Source organism: Cnephaeus nilssonii (assembly GCF_951640355.1).
Source record: "Cnephaeus nilssonii genome assembly, chromosome: 3".
NCBI classification, from domain to species: domain Eukaryota; kingdom Metazoa; phylum Chordata; class Mammalia; order Chiroptera; family Vespertilionidae; genus Cnephaeus; species Cnephaeus nilssonii.
The window spans coordinates 55,631,570-55,648,323 of record NC_137074.1 but is presented as its reverse complement, the minus strand read 5'-3'; the positions used below and the strand labels follow the sequence as shown (position 1 = coordinate 55,648,323).

At 44.9% G+C, this 16,754-nt stretch overlaps 1 protein-coding gene across 3 annotated transcripts in view; it reads right to left on the bottom strand.

Moving 5' to 3' along the window:
• MYLK (myosin light chain kinase) overlaps positions 1–14,902 on the bottom strand; it is a 264,544-nt gene extending 249,642 nt beyond the window's left edge. For all 3 annotated transcript variants that reach the window (XM_079766799.1, XM_079766798.1, XM_079766801.1), the window contains exon 1: positions 14,679–14,902. The gene's annotated coding sequence lies outside the window, so the exon portion shown is untranslated. The remainder of the gene's footprint in view (positions 1–14,678) is intronic.
• Positions 14,903–16,754: the final 1,852 nt, after the last annotated feature.

The following is a 16,754-nucleotide window of genomic DNA, read 5'->3' as shown; positions in this document are numbered from 1 at the left end:
AAAAGGGACAAGAAAGGAGACTTCCCTAGGGCCTTCAGAGGGAGCATGGCCCTGTCTACACCTTGATTTCAGACTTCGAATCTCCAGAACTATTAGTATGAAGGAATAAATTTATTTTGTTTTAAGCCACCCAGTTTGTGGTATTTTTATTATAGATGCCCTAAGAAACTAGAACATCCTCATAAAGTTTGGAGCCACCCAGGATCCCTATACAGTCTTTCTCCCTGCAATCCCAAAGCTGAGAAGCATCTCCTGCCTCCCTCAGCATTACTCTCCTTCATACTTACCTACAGCACATGCAAAGACCTCCCACAGAGCCCCGCAGAAAGCAGGTGCGAACCCAGCAATTCCTGGAGTTGTCAGAACAGTTTGCTGTCCAGCCTGGCCTATGTCTTGCTGTAGGCCCAACAGATTTTGTAAGGTTTGGCTCCAAGCAGTCTGGAATCTGTTGGGTCATTTTACCTTCATTAAGAATGACTGATGGGCCCTCTGATGGACTGAAAGGTCACAGGGAAGTACCACCCACAGGAGATGGATCACTTTCATGGATCTAGTAGTGGCCTGTTAAAAGGCTAAAAGGCTACTTGGCAATATGAAACAAAAGCAAAAAAAGGGATCATAACTTTTTAAATATATTTTTATTGATTTCAGAGAGGAAGGGAGCGGAAGAGAGAGAAAGAAACATCCATGATGAGAGAGAATCACTGATCGCCTCCTGCATGCCCCCTACTGGGGATGGAGCCTGCAACCCAGGCATGTGCCCTTGACCGAATTGAACCTGGGACCTTTCAGTCTGCAGGTCTACACTCTACCCACTGAGCCAAACCAGCTAGGGCTGGATCGTATCTTCCAACCTGGTAATGCTGTTCTTGCAATAAAATTTAAGGAAGTGACATAACAGAAAAAATAAACCTGGTCTGATTTCTTCAGAGGGTGGGCAGGGTGGGCCTTGAAGCAGCACTTTCCTTAACTCACTGACTTTCTCCAAATATCAGCTGTGCCCAGAGGTCTCAAACCCTAGCAAGAGGAAAGCAGAGACCCTAGAGTGCACAGAGGTGCGGGCATTTTGGCAGCATTGAGGAGGGACTCTCCTCACACCTCATGGGATGGTTGTAAGGATTGTGTCAACATGTTCTGCCAGCAGTGAGGGCCTATACATGTACAAAGGAGGATTATTATTGTCGCTAGGTCTTAGGGACCTGGCACCATCAAATCCCAGGCAATTATGCAACTGGTTCCACTAACCAGGGTCTGGCACAGCCCACCACCCCGTTCCAATCCCAGTGAACCAGACTGAATAACGAAAGACAAAAGGCCCCAACAATCCAAGGCATCACCCAGACCTGGCGGTCAGCCCCTCCTTGCTCCAGAGCAAAATCAGAGACTCAGCCCCTGAGTCACCCTGCCCACCCTTCAGTCCAGAAGTATCTGAGGAGGGAGAAAGTGACTGATACTGCCTCTCCACAGCCTAGTCTTCCAACAGCTTTTTCCACCGGGTTTGCCATTTGTTTTGCATTTCTCTCCAGACTCGCCCACCACTCCCTGCTTTATATCCTTTAAAGTCCCCATGCTCTCCCCACATCAGCAGAGAGAGTGTGGAGTTAATGTAACCCTCACATGCTGGGACCCTTACACATCTGCATTTTAGAAATGAGTTCAGATTAGTTAAAATAATTCCCCATGGTCACCCATCTAATCAGTTGTGGAGCCAGGATTCAAATCCAGATCTGTCCGCTGCAAAGCCCAGACCCTTCCCATCAACTTCACATGCAGCTGCCCCAACCGCTGAGGAAAAGTAGCTGAGGTGGACTCTGCAATCTGCCTGGTGCATCATGTCGCCATGGCACTATGTGGTCAACATAGAGCTGACCACAGACATGAAGGTCAAGGGTGCGCACATTCAGGAGACAGCAGGCCGGCCGCTCCTTCTCCACTCTCCACACACAGGCACACCCCTCTGTGTAAAAGGAGACCACGGCCCTTTCAGAACACCAGCACTGGGCTGGCATCTGGATGCCTGAGTTCCTGGGCCTGGCAGCCATTGTGCCAACCACAGCCCTCAGGAAAAGGAGTAATTAAAGAGCAGCGCCCCACAGACTGAACTTAAGTCATGTTTCCCAAACAGTCTCCAAAACGAAAGATCAGCCTGCGCCTGCAGTGACAGCACTCGGGCCCAACTCCTCCACACAACCCCCACTTCCCGGGCCCAAGGGGGCCATAACGGGAACTCAGCAGACGCACTGTGGACACGCACAGTGATTTCCACCCAGTACAAATGTTTCCTAGCCATCAACTATATGCTTGCTGGGAGATAAGAGGTGGTAATATTGGGATCCTGCTCCTGAGAAACTCACAGCTTAGTGACAATACAAGCTAAGAAGCAAAGACAGGAACGGGTACAAACCAGATGCTCTAAGACTGAGTGGAGTTTGTATAGGGATTGCAAGGCTGGTTCAATATCTGAAAACCAATCAATGTCGCCCTAGCCGGTTTGGCTCCGTGGATAGAGCGTCAGCCTGCAGACTGAAGGGTCCTGGGTTTGATTCTGGTCAAGGACACATGCTCAGGTTGCGGGGTCGATCCCCAGTAGGGGGGGGGGCATGCAGGAAGCAGCCGATCAATGATTCTCTCTCATCATTGATGTTTCTATCTCTCTTCCTCTAGGAGAATAAAAATATATTTTAAAAAATAAACCAATAAAAATATATTTAAAAAAAAAGAAAACCAATCAATGTAATTCACTATCTTAAAAGACTAAAACAGGGGTGGGCAAACTATGGTCAAATCCAGCCCATTATCTATTTTGTAAATAAAATTTTATTGAAATACAGCCATCCCATTCCTTTACATATTAGCTATGGCTGCTTTCTTGCTACAATGGCAGAGTTGAATATTGTTAACAGAGATGGCCTAGTCTGCAAAGTTGAAAATATTTACTACTCCTCTTTTCAGAAAAAAATTTGCCCACCCTTGCTCTAAACTATTGGGAAACAGCCTTTTCACCCATAAAACTGCAGCAACTCCAACTCCCTCTACTCTCTATTCTACAGAGTCGGGGGCAGATGAACAGCTGAAAGACCAGGCTACTCCATGAGAAAAGAAGTCCAAGGTACGACTTCTTCTCATCCCTCCTACTGGTCCCATTCCTAGGTAGAAGCCTCAAGAAGCTCTGGAAGAATCTGGCACAAGCTTTCACTAGAGTTTTCAGAATAAATGCTTGGAGGTAGAAACACTGGTTCTAAACCTCTAAGTTCCCCTTCCCAACCCAACTGTCCCAGAAAAGGAGGTCTCCAATCAATGAGCTAAGCTTCCAGGTCAGCAAACGAAGCAAAGGAAGAGCACCTAAACAAAGCAAGCGGAAGAAAAATAACGAAGAAAAATTAAGAAACCAATGAAATTGGAAACAGAACAATAACAGAGAAAAAATCAATGAAACCAAAATCTGGTCCTTTGAAAAGATCAATAAAATGACACACCTCTAGCCAGACTGACAGAAAGGAAAAAAGTTGTAAATTATAAATATCAGGAATAAAAGATGTAATATCACAATAATCCCTAAAGATATTTAGAGGTTAATAAATATTGTAAACAATATTTGTCCATTAATTCTCCATGTTAGGAGAAACAAATTACCCAAAAAACACAAACTATCAAAAATCAAGAAGAGCCTGGCTGGCATGGCTCAATGGTTGAGCGTCAACCTATGAACTAGGAGGTCCCCGGTTGGATTCCTGGTTGGGGCACATACCTGGGTTTCAGGCTCAATCTCCAGTGTGGGGCATGCAGGAGACAGCCTATCAATGATTCTCTCTCATCATTGATGTTTCTATCTCTCTCTCCCTCTCCCTTCCTCTCTGAAATCAATAAAAATATATTAAAAAATAATAATAACAAAATAAAATAAATCAAGAAGAAATAGATAACCTGACTAACCCTATATTTATTAAAGAATTTAATTTTTAGTTAAACCCATTCCCAACACCCCCCCAAACACACACACACACACACACACACACACACACACACACACACCTCCATGTTCAAATGACTTCACTGGAAAATTCTACCAAAATTTTAAGGAAGAAATAACAATCTTACACATACTCTTCCAGAATATAGAAGGGAGCATTTCCCAACTCATTTTATGAGGCAGCCTATACCTTAACACCAAAATCAGACATAGACATTACAGGGAAAGAGACCAATATCCTTCATGAGCATAAAAACAAAAACAAAAAAATGTTAGCAAATTGAATCCAACAATATATAAAAAGATTAATAATATATCACGTTTGGAGTTTATTCCTGAAATGTAAGCCTGGTTCAACATTTGAAAATCAATTAATATAATTCAGCATATCAACAGACTAAAGCAGAGGTCAGCAAACTATGCAATCTGTTTCTGTAAAGAATACTTACTGGAATACAGCAACATCCACTCATTTATGTATTGTCTATGGTTGCTTTTGTACTACAAGGGCAGAGTTGAGTCAGGGCAGAGACCATATGAGAGTTGAGTAGAGAGGTGAAGAGAGACTTATAAGCCATAAAGACTAAAATATTTACTATCTGGATGCTATGTTCTAAATGTTTGTGTCCTCCCAAAATTCATCTGTTGAAATCCTAATCCTCAAAGATGATGGTGTTAGGAGTTAGGAGCATTAGTTAGTGCTTAAGACATGAGGGTGGAGCCCTCATGAATGAAATCAGTGCCTTATAACAGAAGCTCCAGAGAGACAGATCCCTAACCACATTTCACCAAGTGAGGACACAGTGAGAAGGTGATGGCTGTGAACAGGAAGAGCGCTCTCATCAAACTGCAAGCTTGTTAGTGCCTTGATTTTGGACTTCCCAGGCTCCAGAGCTGGAGCAATCAATTGCTGTTGTTTATAAGCTACCCAGTCTATGGTATTTTACTATAGCTACCTGAACTGACTACGAAACTTACTCTTTAAGAAAAAGTTTGCCAACTTATAGAGAGAAGGGGGAAAAATGATCATATCAATAGATTAAAAAAAAAAAACTTGGAAAAAATAATTCATGATTTAAAAAAAAAAAAGCTTCAGCAAACCAGGGGTAGAAGGAATTTCCTCACATTGATAAGGAACAGCTACAAAAACCTTACAGCTAACATAAATCATAATGGTATGATACTGAATACTTGTCCCTAAAGATTAAAAATAAGGCAATGTGCCCTGCTAGTGTGGATCAGTGGTTGAGTGTCGACCTATGAACCAGGTCACGGTTCCATTCCCATTCAGGGCACATTCCTGGGTTTCGGGCTCCATCCCCAGTGTGGGTTGTGCAGAAGGCAGCTCATCAATGATTCTCTCATCATTAATGTTTCTACCTCTCTCTCCCTCTCTGAAATCAATAAAAATATTTTTAATAAATAATAAAAATAAGGCAATGATGTCTATTTTCACCACTCCTACTTAACATCATATTGGAGATCCTAACCAACACAATAAGGCATGAAATATAAAATAAATTGGATTGAAAATAAAACTAAATTGGGGAACATTCACCCAGAATTACCAACTGAGGACTAGCTGAAGAGGTGACTTTTTTGTTTGCTTTTGTTTTTTATTTTATTTTAAATATAGGTTTATTGATTTTAGAGAGAAAGGAAGGGAGAAGGAGAGAGAGAAAGTGAAACATCAATGAGAGAGAAACATCAATGAGAGAGAAACATCAACATCGATTGGCTGCCTCCTCACAACCTGGGTATGTGCCCTGACTGGGAACCGAACTCATGACCCTTCAGTGCACAGGATGACGCTCTAACCAACTGAGCCACACCAGCAAGGGCTATCTGTTTGTTTTGTTAATCCTCACCTGAAGATATTTTTCCATTAATTTTTTAGAGAGAGTGGAAGGAAGGAGGAGAGATAGAGAGAGAAACATCAATGTGAGAGAGACACATCCATTGGTTGCCTCCCACACTGCCCCCTGATCAGGGCTGGGGATCAAGCCTACAACCAGGAATCGAACCCAAAACTCTTCAGTAAGCAAGTTGATGCTCTAACCACCAAACCAAACCAGCCATGGTGAAGTGGAGACATTAACAAGGAAAAGCAGAACCCACCTGGAGACTAGTAGGAAGGGCAGGGTCGAGAGAGGGGCTAGCCCAGCTTCCATGAGTGGCAGGCCAAGAATAAGAAGGGATGTCTTGGCTTCGGGGAGGTTTTCTCTGAGAGGAATGAGGCCCAGACTCCAGGCTGTGCTCCTGGGCCCAGAGCACCAGAGCCGAGAACAGTTGCCCATATAACATCCAGCTGTGAAAGGTGGTGGGGCTTCTGGCCACCAGGGAGAGCTAGAGCCTGTCGGAGATAAAGCCACTTAAAATAAATAAATGGGGGGGGGGAGAGGGAGGGAGGAAGGGAGGAAGGGAGGAAGGGAGGGAGGGAGGGAGGGAGGGAGGAAGGAAGGAAGGAAGGAAGGAAGGAAGGAAGGAAGGAAGGAAGGAAGGAAGGAAGGAAGGAAGGAAGGAAGGAAGGAAGGAAGGGAGGGAGGGAGACAGAGTATAGGATTTTCATTTGCAGCCACTCACCCAAAGATTTGGTGGAGGGAGGGTGGTATCGACTGGAGTTTCCTGAAGAGGGTCTAGGATGGAAAGCATTGGAGGGAGATGTGGAAAAGCAGCGGCTGAGAGACCTGCGATCAGTCGTCCACCCAGACTGCAGCAGCCATTTTTCCCTGAGAGACATAGGTCCCTCCCAGCAGTAACAGCTTGGGAAAAGGCAAATACTCTGCCTTCAGGAATGCCCTACCCTCAGGAATCCCACTTGCCCCACTCTGCATCTCAAGCCCTGCTGAGGAGACAGCAGCAGAGTCTAAGCCTAAGGGTTTGAACAGACTCAGGGGCGTCAAGACTGGCTTTGGAACCTGACTGGTGTTCCCCTTCCCGGGAGACCTGATAAAAATTCTTGCCTTCCAGCAGAACCTAGTAGACTACGTATATACAAGGGGCTCTATCCTGCCGAGGTCAGGGAAATATTCCAGGACAGTCTCAGACAAATGGCTCTAAACAGCATCTCCCCCTCACAGAAGACCCAGAAGTCTCATACACCTGATTCCACCAATGGCCCTTTCAGAAATAACCTTTTCAGTGACTAAGTTTGACAGCTGGCCGGAAGCAGGTGGAGGCAGAGCCCAAAGACCCTTGGAATGTTTTCTGACCCATCCCTGGGCCCCAGTGCTACTAACAAGCTGGCCCTAGAGTGCAACTTGGCCCCTCCCTCACTGAGTCAAGCCCTGTGGAGGCAGCCACAAACTGTGCATCGCTTGAAGCTTCCAACAGGTTACCGAGAGCCAAATATGGACAGCTTCTGACGGTGGCCAGCACTAAAACCTCCCAGGAGACCCAGAGACAGCAAGCAACAGTCGGCTTCAGTCAACGTAAGAGCAGGATCCAAAGGGAACTCGCAAGAAGCACTAAATTATGCCAAGATGAACCCTTCACTTTTATTTTTTTTTTGCATTATTTTTATTACTTTTCCTTTTTATTGCTTTATTATTTTTGTCTCTTTTTTCATTCATATTTCTTATTTTTCTATTTCCTTTTCTTACTCTATTTTTCTTCTTTCTCTTCTTTTTTCCTTTTCTTATTTTTTATCTTTCTTCTTTCGCTACTTTTTTCTTTTCATAATTTTTTTCTCCCTCTTTTCTTTTATACAGTTTTCCTTTTCCTATTCTTTATTCTTATTTTTCCTCTCCCTTCTTTCCTTTCATATTCCTTTTTCTTCCCCATGTTTTTTCTTCTTTTATTTTTTTCCTATTCTTTTCTTTTCTTATTCTTGTTCTCTTTTCTCTTTCTTAATTCTTTTTTCTTTTGTGGTTGTTTTTATTGTTATAGGAGTCTTTTGTATGCTTTTGCTTTGTTTCTTGTTTTGTTGTATTGTTTTGCTTTGTTCTGTCAGCACCTGCACAACAGCTCACACAACATGGTTGGAGTTGAGCCTCACAGTCAGCCAGCCTGAGGGCAGATCCCACCCACAATGGGACGACAACAACAATCAAGACTCTGTTACAAAGTGAGAGATAAAACAGCCCCCACAAGGGATATTCCTAGAGCATCTGGCTCAGAAGACCAAAGAGATTGCATCAATGGGTCCCACAGGACACTTACTACATAAGGCTACCCCACAAAGACTTTGAGGCCTAGCAGTTCTATCTAATATACAGAAACAAATACAAAGGGACAGCAAAAATGGGGACACAAGAAACAACACACAAATGAAAGAAAAGGAGGAATCTCCAGAAAAAGAACTAAATGAAATGGAGGCAAGCAATGTCTCAGATATAGAGTTCAAAGTAATGGTTATAAGGATGCTCAAGAAACTTAGTGAGAATTACAAGTATTTTAGTGATAACTATAACAGCATGAAAAATAAAATAGAAACCATGGACAAGAACCAGTCAGAAAAGAAGAAAACCATATGTGACTTCAAGAATACACTAGAAAGAATCAAAAATAAATTGAATCAAGCAGAAGATTGAATCAGTGATTTGGAAGACAAGGTAAAAAACAACATTCAATTAGAGTAGCAAAAAGAAAAAATAATTATAAAACTGGAAGATAGTTTAAGAGAACTTTGGGACAACATGAAATGTAACAACAACCACATCATAGGGATGCAAGAAGGAGAAGAAAGTGAACAAGGAATAGAACCTGTTTAAAGAAATAATGACAAAAATCTTCCCTAACATGGTGAAGGAAAAAGTTACACAAGTTCAGGAAGCACAGAAAGTCCCAATCAAGATAAACCCAGAGAGACCCACTCTAAGACACATCATAATTAAAATGACAAACATTAAAAGCAAAGAAAGAATCTTAAAGGCAGTAAGAGAGAGACAGAAAGTTACCTACAAGGGAGTTCCCATTAGACTGTCAGCTGATTTCTCAACAGTAACACTTCAGGCCAGAAGAGATTGGCGTGAAGTATTTAAAGTAATTAAAAGCAAGGACCTGAATCCAAGATCACTCTATCCAGCAAGGCTATCATTTAAAATTGGAGGCAAAATAAAGAGCTTCCAAGACAAAAAAACAAAACAAAAAGAAACAGCTAAAGGAGTACATTACCACCAAACCAGCATTGCAAGAAATGTTAAAGGGACTACTTTAAGAGAAGAAGAAATCGAGAGACAGAGAGGAATCTATATATATATATAAAAGCCTAAGCAACCAGCCAACTGGCCAATCGGCCGACTGACCAGTAGCTATGACACGCAATGACCACCGGGGGCAGACGCTCGGTGCACAGGCATGGAAACATGGAACAGACTGATGAATCTCAGAGGGGAGGGAGAAGAGGGGAGGGCAAGAAGAGATTAACCAAAGATCTTATATGCATACTAGAGGCCCGGTGCATGGATTCGTGCACCTGTGGGGTCCCTCGGCCTGGCTTGCAGGGATCAGACAGAAAGCAGCTCTCCAACATTCCCCAAGGGGTCTTGGATTGCAAGAGGGTACAGGCCAGGCTGAGGAACCCCACTGGTGCACAAATCCATGCACCAGGCCTCTACTATAAGTATAAAGGGGGGGGAATTGCAATAAATAAGTATCTATCAAAAATAAACTTAATATAAATGAACTAAGTGCTCCAATCAAATGACATAGGGCAGCTGAATGGATAAGAAAACATGACCCATATATATGCTGTCTACAAGAGACCCACCTCAGAACAAAAGATTCACACAGACTGAAAGTGAAAATATGTAAAATATATATATATATATATGTATATATATGTGTATATATATATATATATATATATATATATATATACGAATGGAAACAAAAAAAAAAGGCAAAAAAGCTGGGGTAGCAATACTCAGATCTGACAAAATAGATTTCAAAACAAAGGACATAACAAGAAACAAAGGATACTACATAATACTAATGGGATCAATCCAATAAGAAATGTAACCCTTGTAAACATATATGCAACCAACATAGGAGCACCTAAATATATTGAAAAAAACTCATGGAAGACTTTCAGGATAAGATCAATAGCAGTACAGTTGGGGAGCTAAACACCCCACTGACATCACTGGATAGATCTTCCAAACAAAAAGTCAACAAGGAAACAGTGACCATGAACCCCATCCTAGATCGGATGGATTTAATTTATATTTACAGAACATTTCATCCTAAAGTGGCAGAATATACATTCTTCTCAAGTGCATGTGGAACATTCTCAAAGACAGACCACATGTTAGGACACAAAATAAGTTTTAACAAATTTAAGAAGGTTGAAATCATACCCAGCATCTTCTTGGATCACAATGGCATGAAACTAGAAATCAACTACAATTAAAAAACTCAAAAACATTCAAACACATGGAGACTAAATAGCAGGTTATTAAACAATGAATGCATTATCAATGAGATTAAGGAAGAAATAAAAAACTTCCTGGAAACAAACAAAAATGAACATACAACAACACCAAATCTATGGGACACAATGAAAGTAGTCCTGAGAGGGAAATTCACAGTATTACAGGCCTATCTCAAGAAACAAGAAAAAGCTCAAATAATCTAACCTTACAACTAAAAGAATTAGAAAGAAAGCAACAAGAAAAGCACAGAATAAGTAAAATAAAGGAAATTATAAAGATCCCATAGAAACTAAAAAAAATAATACAAAAAAAAATCAATGAAACCAAAAGCTGGTTCTTTAAAACAATAAACAAGATTGCCCTGGCCGGTCTGACTCAGTGGTTAGAGCATCAGTCTATGGACTGAAGGTTCTCAGGTTCGGTCCCCAGTAGGGGGTGTGCAGGAAGCAGCTGATCAATGATTCTCATCATTAATGTTTCCATCTCTCTCTCCCTCTCCCTTCCTCTCTGAAATCAATAAAAATATATTTTAAAAAAATGAATGTGATAGCTCTATGATAATATATAAAATTTTATCAGGGGTGGGGAGCAAGGTTAGAAACTATTGCTACATTGTCCCTGTCTCCTAATTACCTCATATGTGTTAGCTGTGTCCCCATACAGACCCAAAGTCTCTTGAGCATACTGCCTTTCTTTCATAACCCTTCACAGGGCTAGACGGAGAGTAGGTTCATAATTAATGTTTGTTGGCTGATGTCATTCCATCGGCATAGAGAATACTACTCGGGTAATAGCTATTCTTTCTTTTGTGCCTCTTTATATTCACATATTCATTTCATTTTTATAACCACCCTCATTGCCAGATGAGGAAACTGAAGTCATTCACGGAGGTTAAATACAGTGCCCATGAACATCCAGCCAGTCAGTGAATGGAAGGCTCTGAACCCAGGTTTAACAACAAAGGTCACATTCTCCCCTTGTGCTGCTTCCTCCTGCCACACATCTGAAGGAGAGCTACTCTCACTAGAAGTCTCAGTCTCTGAAAACAAAAAAGATAAACAGCATTCTCAACCATGAAAGCTCAAAACTGTAGGTGTTTGGTTCCCAAAAGATTATGAGAAATCACTCGGGTTCTACATTAACAAATTAGCATCAGATCTGGGGGCCAGGTGGCGGGGGAAGAGAAGAGAATCAACAAGTAGATCTGAAAGAAAAGAAAATCCTCTCCTCATCCCATTTCTTTTGTCTCCAAAGGGCACTACGCTCAGGACCCCAGAGAAAAGAGAAAGGGGGACAGAAGTACCAACAGTGGTGGGATGGGGACAATGGGAAATTCGAGAAGCCAGAACTACACCAAAATTCCCACAGCTCCCTAGTAGGGAGCCCATTGTGAGCATTCACCTTCAGACACCAGGGGACAGTGAGCAGGAGGGCAATGAAAAGAAGGTGGTGTGAGCATCTGGAAATCCAGCCTTATCCCCACCCCACCAACTGTAAACAGGGAGCAGTTCTTACTGGCGTCCTCCTGCCCAGCCCCACTGGGCTGGCTGTCACTGCCCATTTAACAAGGGCTGCAGCCCTGGCATACCAAATGCATAAAACAAGGCAGGAGGGATGCATTCGTTGACATAGAGTGTCAAACACCAAGATCCACTCACCTTGAGATTGTAAGGAAAACTTCATTTATGTGCTCAACATGTCGGCTTAAAACAAACAATCCAAAACTCAATAAAGAAACAGAATTCATCTGCAGAATGGCACAGGTGGGAGGGGTGAGTGGCTCACACAGCAGACCCCAGCCCAGCACACTCACCTTTCTGTGCTGTGGGTGGCAGGGTAGAGGAGTAATGGGGTGGGAAGAAGTCACATGGTATGGAGCCTATTCTAGTGACATCTGCGATGTCCTCACTCTGGACTGCTGGATGGATGGGTCCTTAATTCTGAACCCACCTGCCACTCAAGTGTCCCCTTGTACAGTTTCCATGCACATGGTCCTACCTCAGGGCCTCTGGATGTACCTTCTGTTGGTCATAGGAAAATGATTTAAGTCAAGTTGGGTGAGGACAATGTCTTCTTTTGGGAACGGTTATTTTCTAAGGGTTGTTTTCTAAATGTCACTCTGTTTACAGAAAGGATAGGGTAAGAAACTTCTTTAAAATGAACAATTTCCAACCAGTGTGTGTTGGTTTGAATTGGGGGAAGGACAGTTAGGTTTTCAAGTGGCCTTGGTGTATATTTCCAGAATGCCAAGAAATGTCTCAGAAAGACAGTAAATAAGACTCCATAGGTTTATGGGGTCCCTACCCACAGACCAGGCTGCATTCTCAAATTTCCACCTCCTAACCCTCTTAGTAGGCAAAGAGCCAATAAATCAACTACTTCTGTTTCTCAGACTCTAGACTCATATTTTAGGGGGAAAGCAAGTCCACGGTGACCCCAGAACACTCACAATCTATTCCTCCGAGGCTGGAGAAGACCTCCCCAGCCAGGATCAAGACCCCTCCCTCACCTCTGGCACTGCATGGGCCCCTCTCCCTTCAGCACCACCTGGGGCCAGCATCCTTTCCTGATGAGCCTTCCCAGCAGACTCCCCTGAAGCTGCCCGCCGGGGATCCCAGGCCTATAGTGACTGCATCTGAAATCCCTCCACCTGACCTACCAATTAGACCGGGAACTCCCAAGGGCCTACTCTTCTCTGGACATGTTCCCCAAGATCTGGCCCCTGGGGAAACAGGCTCCTGATAGGAGGCCAGTAAACCTCACACACACAAAGAAAAATGACTCCAAGGCCGCAGCTAGCCAGTTCCTGTGTGTATGAGAAACCAAAGGCAGTAATCCTTCACTGCTGTGGGTGGTTCTCTAAGCTCATGCCTAATGCTGTGTGAGGACTAGCATCCTTTTGTATCCTTAGTGAATGAGGGGACAGACATGCACATCCTGGTGAAAGGCCCTTATGCAAGCCCCCAGAGTCCCCACTACCCAATCCAGCACCCCGGGTCCAGCCACTCCCACCAAGGCAAACTGCCCAGGCTCCTACCCTACCTGCTCTGGCTCAAGGCTCCTGGTCCACAAAGGGCCAACCTCACTCTGGGCACCAGGAGAGAACATTCCACTGATGGCCTAGGACGCTGTGGGGCCAGCGGCGTCACCCTCCACAGTCCCGGCAGTGTGCAATGCAGGGAAGAAGGCTAGGGCAGGATCACAGAAAACAGAAGGAAAGGAGGTCAAGCATTAAAGAGAAAAGAATTTGTGAGGGGGGGCGGGAAGAGAGAGAGAGAGAGAGAAATAAAAACTCCTTTTCTAGGAACACAATAAGTTTGTGTTCCAGAAACACCTACACTTCCCCCAGAGACTTGCATTGTGGAGAGCTGATGCCTTGAAGTGTGAGGGACTCCCCAAATGATCCTCTCTAGGCCCCCAATTGGAAATAATTTACTGACAGTTGTGCCTTTTAACCAAAAGGACTGCCCGAAGGCAGGAAAGAACCGAGAGCCCCACGTGGAAGGGGGATGCAGCTCTAGGGCACGGTCCCTAAGGCTGGGGAGGTGCACAGACTCTGCTCTTTGAACTTGGGGAGAGCTTCGGCATCGCAAGGGTGTGTCCCCCGCCTCCAACCAAAAAAACATCCTGGAAAACCTCTCCCCGCCAGCCCATCTTCCCACCCAACACCACTCCTAAATTCAGTCCTTCGGCTCCGGAAGGATGACAGTAGCACACGTTCCAGGGAGTTCTACCTCAACCGCGGACAGCTTAACATCTGGGACTGGCTTCATCCAAAACTTTCCGGCGGCAATGATCTGCAAACAAGGGTCCTTCAGCCATGGAACCCCGGTTGGAGCAAAGGAGGCAGAGCCGGCGCGGGGCTGAAGTGAGGAGCAGGCAGTGAGAGCAAGACGGCAGCGCCCGGCGCCCCAGTTTTGCCTGGGACCCCGCGGCCGCCTTCACTGCCCTACTTTCTGGGTCTCACATTTGGGCTGTGTCACCCCGGCCCCGCGGCTGCCGTCACGGAGCCCTCCTGCCAGGGGTTGGGGAGCTGGGGGGCTAGCGGCGAGGTGAACCCCTCCTATCAAAGGCACGTCCTCCGGATAACGCTACAGAGACCACAGCATCGCGTCCCGAGCCCCGCACCTCCGCCAAGAAAACCCGGCTGCCGGGAGCCCTGGGCTGGCCCCTTTTACGCGCCAACTCCTCGCCGCACACAGGAACCTGTCTCCAACAAGGGGTCCGGGGCACGCTTCCGAGGGAGCGTCCCCACCCCCGGCCCCCGGCCCCCGCCCTCGGAGAGGCACTCCCAGGGCCGCGCTGGGACAAAAGCGTGGGACGGGCTCACTCACCCGCGCGGGGACGGCGTCCGGGAGCCGAGGCCAGCGCTCGCTCCGCCGCCGCTGCCGACTCGGCCGGTGAGGCGCGTCCGGGCGGGACCCAGCCGAGCGGGGCGGGGGCGAGCGGCCGGGCCAGAGAGGGAGCAAGGGGGCGAGTCTGGAGCGGACGCGCGTGAAGGAGAGCGACCGAGAGCGCGACGCCCCGCGTCCGGACTCACACTGCGGGCGCCCGCTCGCACGCGCTGATTTGCATCTCATTTGCATAGCGCTCGGGGAATGGACCTGCGGCCCTCCCCGCCACGCCCACCCGCGCCCCTCCCCGGAGTCCTGGGCGCTGCGGAGACTCCCGAGCAGACACCGCGCCCGATCCAACTCGGCCTTTCCCGCCCGCCCACCACCACCACCACCACCGCACCGCCCCAACTCCTCGCACCCCGCTTTGGTGGCCGTAAGGGTGCTTTCTCTCACTCTCTTTCTGTTTTTTGTATTTTCCCCGGATGGCCGCTCGATCCAGGACAAAAGAGAACCACACACTGGAAAAACTCTGTAGACTTTTTAATTAATTTCCTTTTTCCATCAAAAACAATAACGAATAACCAAGTAGATCCCCGAAATGAATACAATTTTGTTTTTTGGACAAAGTATAACTCGTTCTCTTGGTTGGCGCATTATCCTGATGCGCCAAGGTTGCAGGTTCCATCCCTGTCAGGACACAAACAATCAATAAAATGAAAAAATAATGTTTTAAGAGACAAGTTAATGAGCAATTTGCTCAGTAAATGAGGAAATACAAAATGGTATAAGCAGGATAATATAGTCCCTTAAAATGCGGGTTCTGAAGTTGAATACACTACTCCTTACTTTCTAGCTGCAAAACTTTGGGCTAGGTACTTAGGATCTCTGTTACTCAGTTTTCTTATCTATAATATCTATAAAATGGGGAAATCTAAATGCCTTACAGGGATGTGAGGCTAGTGAGATATGGCGGTGCATAGCATACAGTTACTATTAATGCTTAAATGTATCATACAAGTATGATACAAGTCTACTTAGCAGAAAGCAATCGTATCTAGGTGAGGTCAGAGGCAGGGAGCGAGAAGAACCGAAGAAGCTACAGAAAGCAAAGAGAGAACGTCCTAAGATTGGAGACAGTCTCTGAAGGTTCAGACCAGGGTCTTCCACTCGACTCTGCTGTCAAGCTAACCAGACCCAGATCTGAGAAAGCATTTCTGTAGCGTTCTCTCCAGAAGATCCAACCTTGGATGCATTTTGAAACGTTATCTTGGGAATGGTCTGCAGAAATATAAAATGTTCAACTCGGCCACAGAAAGGAAAGAAGGAAGGAATTAAATTGTAAAGGAACTGAAGTCTGTTCTGTGGTGAGAAAAGTCCCAGACCGGGAGACCTGAGTGTTAGATCTGGTTCTGGACTAGTCTTGTGGGGCTTTCAGGAGTCACTCTTGGAACCTCAGTTTTCTAATCTGTAAAATGAGGAAAGTCATGAGATTTTTTTCTTTCTTTCTTTTTCTTTCTTTCTTTTTTCTTTCTTTCTTTTTTTTTTTTTTAAGGGATTTCTAGCTCTGAAACCCCAGGGTTCCTCTGACATCTTCCCTGTATTGTGTTATGAACCTTTCATTCTTTTGGAGGGTACCTACAAAGCCCTTTTAAATTCCTCCTCCTCCTCCTCCTCCTCCTCCTCCTCCTCCTCCTCCTCCTCCTCCTCCTCCTCTTCCTCCTCCTTCTTCTCCTCCTCCTCCTTCTCCTCCTCCTCCTTCTTCTGACTTGCCTAATATTTAGTTTGTACCTGCTATGAAATTTTTCATAGGTTTCCTGATCTCTTCACTTAGACTTTCTTTTCTTAAAAAAAACCCAAAAAAAAAGAAAAACTGTTCCAGATAAAGGAGTACTTGTCGCACTTTTTATTGTAAAATAAAACACACTTACAGAAAACCTCCCAAAATAAATATATACACTGGTGAATTATTATGAGGCAAACATCCTTGCAGTCACCACCCAGGTCAACAACTAGAACTCTGCCAGCCAGTCCAGAAGTCTTTTAATGTTCCTGAATCCCAATCACAGCCCCCTA